The sequence below is a fragment of the Trachemys scripta genome, chromosome 5 (genome assembly GCF_013100865.1).
Source record: "Trachemys scripta elegans isolate TJP31775 chromosome 5, CAS_Tse_1.0, whole genome shotgun sequence".
NCBI lineage: Eukaryota > Metazoa > Chordata > Testudines > Emydidae > Trachemys > Trachemys scripta.
Window position 1 is genome coordinate 80065673 of NC_048302.1, and position 14294 is coordinate 80079966.

The following is a 14294-nucleotide window of genomic DNA, read 5'->3' on the forward strand; positions in this document are numbered from 1 at the left end:
CAGCCAAAAGTAATCTGGTGTTTATTTCCAAGGCAAGCACATCAGGCAGCTCTGTTTCCTGTTCAGATTGGGAGCTCATGATATGCTGCATGATCAAATGTTTCACACAGAGATGGCAGGCACACAGTGAACAGGGACTGTTGAAGACGACAGAATGCTGGGACAGAAAATAATGCACCATGGGACATTGAGCTCGCACCCATGATGCACTGTGAACCACTCTGCTTTCCCAGAAGGCCTAGCTGCAGAAGATGGCGAATAGCACATGGAATAGCTACCCACAGTGCACTGCTATCACACCAAGTGTAGACACGCCCTGCCAACAGAGGGAGCATAGCGTGAACATGCCATAGTAATGTTATTATGGCACCTTTAGATCATCTACATACATTTTGTTGACAAAACTCTGTAGCATAGATGAGGCCTAACTATTGCCTGCAGTGGAGTTGCCCTAAATTTACTTCAGTGCAATTGAAGTGCTAGTCTGACCCAGAATGTAATTTGCACAAAAATCTCAATCTCTTCATTTTGGGTCTATAGATCTGATCTTAAAGCAGTAATCTTAGCAACATTACTCATTACAAACCTCTGTTCCTGAAGATTTATAGCTGAGCAACAAAACTTTGTTCCCGACAAACTTGGAATCAGAAATAAAATAAACACTAAACCTCTTTCAATTCATTCTTTTATACCCCAATCATAGGGTCCTCATTTCTTATGCTGTCTGCATCTATAGCCTTGGGCAAGCCAAGAGTTTGTCCCAGTCTTGCAATCAGTAAAATGAGGATAATACTTATCTACCTGTCAGAAGTTGTAGGAAAGCAGTGTACAAGTTAGATAAACTATAGAGAGGGAAACAAACTGTTAGGAGAATTAGCTTCTCTCCTTACCAATTAAGGTATTTGTCTGTAATTACTCAGTATTACAATAACTATTGCTGCACTGCATAATAGACATGCAGATTAAAAAAAAGCCAAATTTGTATTGAAAAAAATTCATGCTACTGGCCCATACTGCAGTCAACAAAAAGTCAACATATCACCTATTTTCATCATTCTTGTGCACATGCTTCATATTTTCAGATAGGGCATGTGAATTAATTCCCCCTCTACCATACATCCTGAACATCCCTAGCTACTTTATTTTCTTCATCAGCATACATTCATGAAGTCTAATGAAGGTCTCTTTACAGGACTCATGCTTCATCTCCAATTGCAGTCACATTATAAACCAATGAATATGTATTTCCAATGTAAGACATTAAAGAATGGTTTTCAGTTCCAAAAGTATGCTTGTTTCTTTAAAAATACCTTATTTTACTAATATCATTTCAAAGTTGTTGTCAAAGAAAGGCAAATATTTTACAGAATAATTTGGCCACCTCCTAATGGAGAGCCCCACAACTTGGGCAGGTTTGTTACCCTCTCCCCTGTCAGGGATATTGTATTTAGAGCAACATCAATCAAGTCCTATAAACATGTAAGACATCTTGTATATAAAGAACAAGCCCATTGACTTCAGTGGGGCCGTTCATGTGAATAAAAGTTTAAAGGATTGTTGGTGAGAAAAATAAGCTTATTAAACTTATCTAAATTGTACAAGATGAACAGAAAGTTGAGCTGCCACAGAACTACTCCACTCTAAAACTCAGGATATCAAGTGACACTCAGCCAATAAAACACTAAGTCAGAAACATTACATCATCTGAAGAAGTTCATTGGCTAACCATTACCTGATGACATGATTTGTGTGTTTGTCAGTTTCCATAAGACTAAACTTGAGCACGTGTCACCTATACCAAAGGTGTCAATCATTCCCAAAAGCACATGTATTAGCTTGCTGACAGGACTAACACTCTAACATAATTGGGAATTTTCACTGGATGCTGTGAAAACTGCACTTGCAGAGCTTCCAGAGAAGCCATTACTGTACAGTTGTTTAAGCACTTGGGAGTAAAGGTGGGCAAACTACTTGCAGCAAACTAGTCTGAATTTAATCTTTTTTTCTGTTTCCAACTTGTTCAAATGTATAGAATGTTTTATTTGTTCATGTTTAGTGATCAAGATTATTCAGTGAATGTTTTCCTGTACAGCCTATGGATTGCATATAGGCTATTGTGCTTTAAGTATTGCTTCTAGCTTTCAATATTTGCACTTTAAAATTCAAGCTCTTTTGAATGGAAATAGCCCCTCACATAGTATGTTTCTCTTCCAGGACTGACTGGAAACCTCATTCTAAAAGTAAAATGAGAGAGTACTCTGGAACTCAAAATATAGTTTTCAGGATCATTCTGTAATGTTTGCTTAAATTTTGCTTTAGAGGAGACCAAAAGAAATCTTTTGTGAAGTTTGAACAAGTTCACAGATAGAGCTGGGAAAGATTCACAGTTATCAATTTAGTCAATGAATTTATTCGCCTTTTATGTTCACAAATTGTGTGATCAGATTTCAGTTTACAAGTTTATTACCTGAAATTATTCAACAAGTGTTTTGAATAGATAACGGTCTTCTCAATAATTGCTTGTGAACTAGTCTAACTGTTGCTTTGAATATCAAAATGTTAGTCCAGCTTCACAATTGGCCATCTAAGTCACATGATATCAAGTCTCCTTCCGGATTGGATGACAAGCTTTTGTAAGCAGAAAGAAGGGTTTCATGAATCACAAAAAAACACAAATGCAAACATTTGCAGGAGCATGTGTCACCTGTCTGAATTTCAGATGACATTTTTCTACTTTAAAACACAACTACCACGTATGTTCATACAGAAGAAACTCAGAATCATCTTTACAACTGCAGATGAACACAGGCTGACTACTGTGGTAAAGAGAAGCACACTCAGTCTGATCAATGTGCTACTTTACACAGCTTTTCAGCAGTTATTTATATTATGGTACCACCCGCAGGCCCAGAAGTAGATCAGGGCCCTAGTGTTACAAAATATTTACAAATACAGAGGTAAATATGAAAGTTTCTCGGTTTCAAATCTCTGGATTGTTCGACAAGAAGAGACATCCTAATTTAAACTCTCTTCCTTCCTTCCTAAACAGGTTTTTTTTTGTGTGCGAGGGAGGATCCTGTTCATTTCCATCCCTCCATCAAAACCCCCTCACCTTTTGTACTTTATCATTTGTTATCTATTCATTTCACCATAGCAGAGAGTGGGCAGACCACAAAATATTGAAAACAATTATTAATTGGATTAATTACTTATACATCTTTAATGTGTGCCAAGACTTAGCCTAAGGAAGGTTCCTTTCATCCTCCCATGGAACTACTTCAAAAGTATGTCAAAATGAAGAAAGCATAGCTGTTCTTTAAGTTCTTGAAATATGGCTGCATTATATATTTAGATTACAGAAATAGTGGAGGATATCATCATCCCATCTGTTACCTATAAAGAGGGTAGCATATGGACCTGGGTCTGAAGAAGCATTGTGAAGGATAAATATACTTATATAGTGTCATACTATGGCACCACTACCTCCACCACCAGTCATATGTGGCCAGTAACTACACACTAAAGTGGGTTGTTTCCAAGCAGAAATAAGAGATCAAAAACTAGCCACTCTGCATTCCATGTCTTGTGTTTCCAGAGGAATGAGGCAGCAAAACTGGTTCTATACAGAGGGAAGGTGGAGAACTTAAAATCCAAAAATCTCCACAACCTATCTTTCTACTTGAAAAAGTTTCAGAGTAGCAGCCGTGTTAGTCTGTATCCTCAAAAAGAACAGGAGTACTTGTGGCACCTTAGAGACTAACAAATATATTAGAGCATAAGCTTTCGTGGGCTACAACCCACTTCTTCGGATGCATATGCATATATTTGTAGCCCACGAAAGCTTATGCTCTAATATATTTGTTAGTCTCTAAGGTGCCACAAGTACTCCTGTTCTTTTTACTTGAAAAAGGTTATGGTCCATTATCGTCATCCTAAAGTTTCCAAAATACAGTACATCTTACATAGCACTCTTTATGCTTTATCATCCTACATGACTGGATTCATATGCAAACTAGAATATTCAAAACCATTTAAAATGTGCTTGCATTGATATGTCTCAATTAGCAACCACAGAGTTAAGGGTTGCTTTGAAAGAAGGTCAGGATGTTAAGACAGCTCACTGCAACCACAAGAAAACCAAATAAGCAACTTGTACAGTAGATGAAAAGAAAAGTGGGCCTATAGGAAACATTACTACTCAGTCCCTCTCCTCCCCATTCTCTTCCCTTAGTTCTACTTGGGAACAGACTTGGGAGAACTAGAGAATTAGAGGTGAACTAAATCTAGATTTTTATGGCTGGATTCTCCATCACTTGACGTCTTAAAATTGAGACAGAATAACTTTCTAAGTGATGTGTCATTGCTCAAACAGACCTTCACTGGAACAGGGACTTGAGTCTTCCACATCCCAAGCGAGGACCCTTTACAAATGAAATATAGAATCCCTCTTTTCTGGCCCAATTAAATATTTAAAACACAAAGTAGAACAGCTGTAAATAGCAGAAAGACAAGCAAACACTCACCCTAAAATTCCCCACAGGCCAGTGGTTGGAGCCTTGGCCTGGGAAATGGAAGATCCTGGGTTCAGTTTCCTGCTCCACATCATGCAGTGGGAATTCAAAAGTGGGTGTCCCACATCCTGGGTGAATGCTCTAACCATTAGGCTATTGGATAAATGTGGGGCAACTCCACCAGCTATGCTGTGGGTGTGGCCTGATCTGGTAGAAATGAACCCACTCCAAACCCCCCCCCCCAAAACATATATTTTTGCCGACTGCCTGTCTGTAGCAAGCGTTCTTCAGGTCCAACTTGTACACATGGGTTCATCTTCACTCCCTGGCAGAGCAAGGGAGAAGGTGTAGTGGGATTCCTCACCACATCTTTCCCTTGTAGCATGTGGATGTGAAGAGGAACCTGACACTATTGATTATCTCCAGAGGAGTGACTAGCCTGCTGCCACTGCTCCCTCAGAATCCCTCAGACTGCTGTTTGGGTCTATGTTTTAGAGCATGCTAACATGTGCTCTGTAATGCAGTATAGACAGAAAGACAAGGTCTCTCTCTCCCAGAACAGCTTGCAGTCAATATTTGCAATTGCTCTCCTACCAGCTGATCCAAAGCTCAGTAAAGTCAGTGGGAGTCTATCCGTGGATGCCAATGGGCTTTTGATTAGAGCCCTGCTCTCTTGTTCCCTGAGTCTTTCTAGGACTCAGCTCCACTGCTCTTGTTGTACTGAAACATTCCTAATTCTTATCCTATTAATTTTAACAAGATCATATATTTCCCCCAAAAAGTTATTTTTCAAGAAAATGAAGTCTTAGATGCAGTGTTAAGATTGGGAAGTAATAGGGAAAAGACATTTTAGAAGATTATGTATGGTTTGACTTTTTAATAAAGCAGGGAAAATGCATACAAAAAAAAAAAACCCACAAACCACCAACAAAAACAAAAAAGGCCTTACCTAAAACTATCTTAACTGGCTTATAACAAATTTGTTAACAAACAAGAAAGCTGCTTTCTATTATTTCACTTGTAAGTAAAAAAGCCTACTTTAAGGTAAACTAGTAACCATGGCAACATTCTACTACCTTCCTTGCATAGTGGGCAGAGACATACAACAGTTCTATGAAAATTATCCACAAATATCTTCAAGGGCCTAGAGTTTCTATTAAATGCCAGGGTTGGTCGAAAAGGATGACTCCTAATTTTCTCTTTGGATACAGTATGATGCTAACTGTCCTGCTGAGAACATTCAGTCTGAAAATTTCAAATCACTATTTAAGGATTGCATCAGGTTTGAAGCCAGAGGCCAAATCCAATATCCACTGAAATCAATGGAAATATCCCCACTCACTCTAAAGGACATGTGATTTAAAAAAAAAAAAAAAAAAGGTTCCTAATTGTTAAGTTGAAAGATAATCTACAAAAGTTTTGCTAAGAGTTGTAACTTTTTGTAAGATTCCAAAAAGGAGAAAAGAGCAACTATGGCCCACTGGGTAAGGCACTAGTCTGGGACTCAGGCAGCCTGGATTCAACTCCTTGCTCCACCACAGACTTCCTCTGGGACCTTAGGCAAGTTACTTAGTGTGTCTGTGCCTCAGTTCACAATCTGTAAAATGGGGATAACAGCACTTGTCTCTTTCACAGGAGTGTTGTGAGGATAAATGCATTAAAGATTGAGAGAGATTCAGATAGCATCGGGGCTATATACACACACACACACACACACACACACACACACACACGATTCAAGATCAGTGCCGACTCTGGCTTTCTGGCCGCCCCAAGCAAAAAAAACAGCAAAACAAAAACAAACAAAATAAAATAAAAACCTGCGGCGCGACCGGGGCCAGGATGCAGGGGGACTCCCTGCCCTGCAGATGTGCCCCGGCTAGCGGGGGGAGGGGGATTGAGCAGGTGGCGGCCAGGGCTTCAGCGGGGTGCTGCCACACGGCCCCTCCCGCCGTGCCCCCATCACCCCGGTCGGCTGGGAGGGAAGGACGCGGGCTGCCCTGCTGGGCTTGCTGCAGGGCGCGCTCGTCCTCCACGCCGCTGCCCCCTACAGGGCGGCCGGAGCGGAACAACAACAACAACAAAAAGCGGCCGTGCCACCCTAGGATTGGGTAGAATGCCGCCTCCTACAAGCTGCCGTCCCAAGCACCAGCTTGCTTGGCTGGTGCCTGGAGCTGGCCCTGTTCAAGATGCAACTAGTACAGTAAAACCTCAGTTAAACACCTCAGGAACCGAGGCTGTTTGCATCTCTGAACAAGACGTTATGATTGTTCTTTCAAAAGTTTACAACTGAACATTGATTTAATACAGCTTTGAAACTTTACTATGCAGAAGAAAAAATGCTGCTTTTAACCATCTTTTAAATTAAACTAGCACAGAAACAGTTTCCTTACCTTATTTGGAACCAGAAGCATGCAATCAAGCAGCAGCTGAGATGGGGGGAGGGGGGGAGGAGCAAATACAGTACTGTGTTAAATGTAAATTGCTAAAAAAAAAATGAAAGTTTTAAAAACAGATTTGAAAAGGTATCTGGCTGACTGGTCAGTTTGTAACTGAGGTTCTACTATACTACTTAAACTACACCATTTAGGAGAGAAGTCGGAGGAAGATTTCTCAGGATCCCACACAGGGATCTTCAAGCACTCCCATGCACAGTCTCAGTGAATGGTTCATGCAGGGATAAGAGTCTGCACTTGAGAATCTTTTTGCAGGATCTAAGTAGCTAGACAAAACAGTACTGTACATGCAGTTAGTGGAGAGTCCTCAAAGGACATAAATCCCAGAATGATACAGAGCTGTGGTTTCCTCCCACTACCCTACACAAAAATCACTGTTAGTAAGAGTACAATGTTCCTGCTTCCAGGAGAGATCTGAAGAATGAGAGGTTGCGGGCATGATGGATAAGTTCAGGGAGGATGTTACAGGTATAATTGCCATATATTCATGCATCATTTAATTCAATAGTTTACAAAATCATTTTGCATTGCTAGGGGGATAGTCTAGATTACCCAATAGGTATTTTTGGTCTCTAATTTCCATAATTCTAGGTTACATTTTCAAATAATTCCCCATAATAATGGCATCTTCTACTAGGCTTATGCAGTTTCTTGTTGCCTACTTATGGCATTCTAATTGCCAATTACAACTTCTTGTCATGCCATTATTTTTATTGGACACTCGGAGTACAGCAAAGCCATCAATAATTCCCTGTGTAAAAAGTCTGGTTTCCCCTTTGTTAGGGTAAACTTGTAGCCATGGAAACACTCTAATGCCTCTGTAATCGTTGGAGCCCTTCAGAACATTCATCATCATCTTATCTTTGTGTTTTTAGCTTCCCTGGCCTTCTTTCCGAATCACAGTTACCTGTTTTGAGGCTGGGTCTGCACCCTGCAGACTGAGTACGCTCTTATTTTAAGAGATGTTGGTGAGGATTCACACTGCTCTGAAGTGGTTATATCCTAGTGGAAAACATGAATTCTGAACATCCAGCTGCTTTAAAAATAAAATTATATCATACCACTGCCATTTTAATTAAAGAGAAATCACGCACTGCAAAATGGCTGTTAAGTGCTGGACGGGGGGGGGGGGGGGGGAAGATTCACAAAGGGGGATTTAGGTGCCTAACGTAAGATCCTGGGTTAGACCATGCAAACCCTGACACTTAACCCTGAAGGCACATAATTCCCTACCAGTCTGTGTTTTCACTGGCTAAGTCCCCTACATTTCTGCCAGTGGAGATGCACACAGCCACCAGTCCTGACACCACCGGGCAGTTTGGTGCTGAGCTCAAGACTATGTCCTGCAGAATTCACAAAACAATCATTCCCTTATCTATCTCACTTGCAGGACCCCATGCAGTAGATGTGCTGAGACTACCCTGAAACCCATCTATAAAACTAAAAAAACAAACAAAAAACAACACACAACACAGAGGTGAGGAAGGGATTACTGACCAGGAAACAGCAGGCCGACCGTAGCAGGTGACACAGGTATGAACAGGAAGAAAAAGGGGACAGAGAAGAGAAGCATGGAGGGCAAGAAGAGGGCATCAAAGAACCTGTGAGCAAATGGGGAAGGATAGGTGTGGATCAAGTGGCCAATTCGGAGAGGGGATACTCCTTGTAAATTTCTTGAATTAGGCTATTGGTCTGTGGCTCTCATTAGAGCTTGAGGGAACCACAGCAATAAGCATGGAGTTTGCAAAGTTCACAGAGACTTCATTCACCCTCTATAAAGGATGGGCTGCACCTGTGAACCTTGGAAATGCCAAAAGCAACACTACCTTGATACTCTGCAGAAGGGAGTATGACACTTGCAAAGTCTGCAAAATACTTACTAGAAATTCTAATGTATATGGAGATGTTATTTCTTTTCCGGGGAGATCCATGTATAAAATGCAGTTTTAAGTCAAGCTGTTAGTGAATTATGTAAAAAAAAATTATTTTCAAAAATTCCACATCACTATTTTCTGTAAGACACCAATAAAAACATCTGGTTAATCAAACTATATCAAAATAATCTCATCTGGACTAAGTCTAAGCAATGTAAGTGTCATTGAAAACACACACTTATTTATTTAGTGAAAGATGGGAGGGATGTCAAAATCAGGGTACAATGGAAACAGCCTTGCAACCTAGAGCCTGGTCCTACAAAACTGAGGAAAAAGGCGCTGAGCACTTCCCAGGAAATGCTCAGCACCTGCTAGGAATGGTCTCTAAATTAATGAGTGGCTACCCTGGCTCCACGACAATTATTCGTTATTTAAACGATCTACTTCTGAATATAATATATGTGCCAAAGCAGACCACACATTACATTCTAATTGGATTGACAACATATTACACCATTATGTCGTAGTGAACTAGACAGGATTAGTACAAAACCTCAACACAAAAAGATCAACAGTATTGCAGGCTTTACAGTTTTGTGCATGGAATCAATATTGCAATTCATCCATCCTTTCTTTCAACCCAGAAAAGCTGGTTATATGCTATTCCATTAACTAATTGGAGGTGTAAATTGAGAAAACTGCAAGAAACAGAAGTCTTACATGGGATTAAAATAAAATGCAGTCTCTGCAATTTGACAATAAGATTGGAACTCAGATTTGCCCCCTATCACTTGAATGCACTAGCAGTTACTACACCTACTACTACACCTACTGGTGTCCTCGGGAACCAAAACAAATCTTACCGTGTTATAGGTGAAACCGCATTATATTGAACTTGCTTTGATCTACCGGAGTGCGCAGCCCCCTCCCCACATTATATCCGAATTTGTGTTATATCCGGTTGCGTTATATCAAGGTAGCGGTGTATATTACACATGCTTTCCTACCCACCAGCCTCACTGTAGCAGACTTGTGTTGCCTCAGATGGTGTAGTTGTTTATTATGAAATTTTAATTTATTGAGTCACATCACACCCTATTGATAGCTCATTTTGTAATTAGACATGTAAGCAGCTTAGAACTGTTCTCATAACATGACTATTACTAAATGTTCAAACCCATTGTTAATCTCTGCTGATAGCTGGGTGCAGCAGATAAGACAAAAGTGGACACTGGCTACAGGAAAAACACTCTAAACACTCACATGCCTGGCCAAATACGTTTCTTATGGGTCTTTAATAGACCTGGGCAAAAATTTTCAGACAAATAAGGTATTGCCAAAAATGCAGTTTTGGATCAACATAAGAATGGCCATATTGGGACAGACCAATGTTCCATCCAGCCAGTATCCTGTTTCTGACAGTGACCAGTGCCAGATGCATCAGAGTGAATGAACAAAACAGGGCAGTTATCAAATGATCCATACCCTGTTGTCCAGCCCCAGCTTCTGGCAGTTTAGAGATTTAGGGACACCCAGAGCATGACACTGCATCTCTGACCATCTTGGCTAATAGCCATTGATGGACCTATCCTCCATGAATTTACCTAATTCTTTTTTTAATCCAGTTATACTTTTTGCCTTCACAGCATCCCATGGTACTTCCTTATGTTGGTTTAAAACCTGGTACCTATTAAATTTCATCAGGTGATCTCTAGTTTTTGTGTGATGTGAATGAGTAAAAGAGGACACTTCCTTTTCACTTTCTCTAGATCATATATGATTTTATAGACTTCTTCATATATCCCACATTAGAAAAAAAGATAACTAAACTGAACAACCCCAGTCTTTTCAATCTCTCCTCACATGAAAGTTGTTCTATCCCCCTAAATCATTGTTGTTGCCCTTCTCTGTACCTTTTCCAATTCCAATGCATCTTTTCAACCAAAATTTGCAAAAACAGGTTGAATTCTGTAATATCTTCAGCCAAGAAAGATTTAAAAAAACACCCCCCCCCAAAAACCCCCCCCCCCCCAAAAAAAAAACAAATTTAAAAGATTTCAGGTTGAACAAAAGCATATCATTTGACTCAAAGTGAAAGGTGATGTTTGACCCAAACAAATTCCCCCCCCTGGTTTTTAGTTTCAGCAAGAATAACTGAAATACTTCCATTGTAGGTCAATCCAAATCTTTTTTCCCCAGTTCGGTCAACAAACTGATATATCAATTACTTTCTCAGCCCTAGTCTTCAGTTACCTTGTTTGATACTGAAATATCCTGTCATTTGTCCTAGAAGCTAACAAAAAAGTATTCCCAATATGCTGATGGCCGCTTGCTCAATACAGCATTGGATGATAAGTAAGGCATTACAATCCTTGTGCACAATAGTAATATTGGAGTACAGGGCACAATGAAAATAGTCCATTTTCATAAAACTACTGCTTGTATTGGTGTAAAGCATTATATGCTCCTTAGCCTTTAGTCTCAGAGTTCTTTAGGTTCACATATGTTGTATCTATCAGTTCTGAAGCGTGCTATGCTGTGTTATAGGTATTGCTTTCTTTCTTATTTTGTTCAGATTTAAGCAGATATCATTGATCTCATATACAGCTGCACATAAAACCAAGTTATAATGGGGACAGCAGCAACAACAAAAAGACCATGGTGATAAACCAGCTTACTGTATCTGCAAATGGCTAATAGATTACCATAGCAAATCTTAATAGCAGAAATGTATCACAGTTCTACAATGTTACTTACAGTTTAGACATTTTTAAAACTGATAATTAGGCTAAGACTAGGATAAAATTCATTTAGTCTCATGCATCAGCACTCTACTAATCCCTGTAATTCTGCAACCTTCAATGAAAGAGACTCAAACAAACAATGAAAGGAACAGATACCTTGAAAAGAGAACATTCCAGCACAGAAATGTTGTAGTCAGCTTGTCAGATGCTGTATCATGTAATGAGTTACATGGCATGTGCTTATACCCTGGCAATGCTGCTCCTTCTGAGCAATCTGATCTGCATAGCAGCCTTTGCCAGTACTTGGGGCATTTACAATATGTATGTTGTATTCATGCACAATAAGAAAGCATAATCAGTGCACTGTACCATTTGTCTGGAGGCATCAGATTTTAGAGCTATCCGAGTCTGATTGGCTGGCTGCTGGGCTCACTGTACTTCTCTTGCCTTAACCTTAGGCTGTGTTCAATATGTTTCCCAGGGGATACATACAGAAAATTGGCTGTTAGGGGAACAATAGCAGGTTTAAAAAAAACAGCCAAACAAAAACAGCTATTCAATGGACAAGGCTAATATTTAGTTTTCCAAGGTTGTATGCATGTTAAACAAGGGCAAAACTAACAATGGATAACTTCACAATAGCCAACTTTGTGCTTACAGACTGAAAATACTATAAGCTGCATCTGCTTAACATTGCTGAAGTGGTCAGGTGGTTTCCAGTTTTAAGGAGAGCTAGTATAATCAGCCTTAAATCAAAGCAGATGGGAATGACAGAATATATTAAGGAGGTTATTAAAAACCTTAGAGGATACAGTTAAATAAGGTTACCTAATCCATCTTACAAGGAAGGGTATTATGAATTGCATCACTTAAGCAAGAATAGCCCTCCTGGTATCTATTTTAGATTTTACAAGGCTGGGTAAATGAAAACAAGCATAGAAAACTGGTAATGCTTTTTTGGAAACGTGAAATATTTAATCTCAGATTCAGGCAGTGAAACAACTGATGTATAATTATCTATATTAGTGAAGCGCAGCAAATGTTTGCATCTTAAAAAGTTATTTTATTTAACTCTATTCCTGGCTCTGCGTCAGAGACCACAATGACATTTAAACTCTAGAAATGTTTTTTCAATGTATATTCCTACCATCCCAAAGCAAAATATTAAGCTATACATTTTTTCACAAGGGCTTAAGTGACTTAAGAGCCTTAGCGTCACTGAAAAATCCTAAAAGACTTTCGAGTGTGTTTAAGTGACTAAGTTCCATTTCCAAAAGTGAATTTCCCCCCAAAACATGGTCTCTGTCCTAGCAGAGATCATATGTGAATTGTACAAAAACCTTTATTTATGATACACAGGTCAAGTATCCTCTGAACTCCGCTGTACTTCGCTATCCTGAGTTGAAATGACCAGAAAAAGCAGCTCTACTCCCCCCCTTCCTCTATAAAAGGGATTCTGAAACTCTGTTATTCCAAATGACATTGCATCTTCTTAAATATAATTTAGGGTATTAGTTCACCAGGGAATTTTCCAGGAGGTACGATACATTATGCTGTGTTTTTTGAGCCATAACAGTTTCAAACAAAACACTTTCCTTAGTCGCTTCAGCTGAAGCTGCAGGCATGCCAGAAACAGCTACACACATTCTATCATCCATGAGGGTTCAAAAAGTTTAGGTGAAATTTAAAATTCACTACACTTCAGTAATTAAGGAGCCAGTAATAAAAATATATTACCATTTGCGTTCAACCAATTAGATTTTTTTTTTAAAAGAATTCAGTATTATAAGTTTATTTGGGAAAAATAGATTTTAAAGAAAAAAGTCTGATACTGCAGGGTATATAGTTGAAATATTGTTTCAGATTTAGAATACTTCCTGCCAAAGCAAACATACAAAGTGGATGCACAGAGCATGCGTCTCAGGTGCTACAGACATGGCATTTGGTCTTCTGTCAGATAGAATTTTACAAGCACATACATTCACAAGAGCCATTTTCACCAAACAGAAGTGCAGTATTGGCTAAAATAAGAGGCAATTTTCATCTACACAACCCCACTGCTTTACATCATAGTGCAGAAAACAAAAATACTGGTGTGAGCATGCCACGTTTGTCACTTTCCATGAATCTAATGAGATGGTAATGTAGATGGAAAAACAGATTTTTTTTTGCCATAGCTGTTCTCAAGATTCAATGCCTAGATCACAATGTCTGAATACTCTGTTTTTATTGATAGACAAGTTAATGCTATCACAGGCATCCCATACAGAAGCAATTATTTGGAAAATTTTAACAGAAAGACGTTATTTGTTGGGGGGGAGGGGCGTTAGCTTTTGTTTTGTTTTTAAAACATGTCCCAAAAGGAAAAGAAACTACAGCCTCAGGGAGGTTATTCCAGACACCTTTTGAGGTTATTTGGGGAAAAAACATTTACAAAATAAATCATACCAAAAAAAAAAAAAAAAAAAAAAAAAGTCAGTTTACTTGCCCAATCTTTTAGGGAAAAAAACACCTGGGCCACTTGTGATTTGAAGGTAGAAGATTATTTCCATAGCTTCCCCATCCACCCCATTTCCCATAAGGCGTTACCAGAATCCAGAACTATAGTTACCACAATAGACTACACTTCCCAGCCTGCTCTTCTTTCTGGGATCTCAAAATGACCATTTGTTAGCTACCAAGAGCCAGTCTTGGATTTGTAGTCCACCT

General features: G+C 39.4%; 1 long non-coding RNA gene across 1 annotated transcript in view; it reads right to left on the minus strand.

Annotated features, from left to right (window-relative positions):
- The window catches only part of LOC117878122, a 46925-nt gene extending 35029 nt beyond the window's left edge, over nt 1–11896 (minus strand). The window contains exon 1 of the long non-coding RNA XR_004645897.1: nt 11742–11896. This is a non-coding gene — a long non-coding RNA (uncharacterized LOC117878122). The remainder of the gene's footprint in view (nt 1–11741) is intronic.
- Between the last annotated feature and the right edge of the window lie 2398 nt (nt 11897–14294).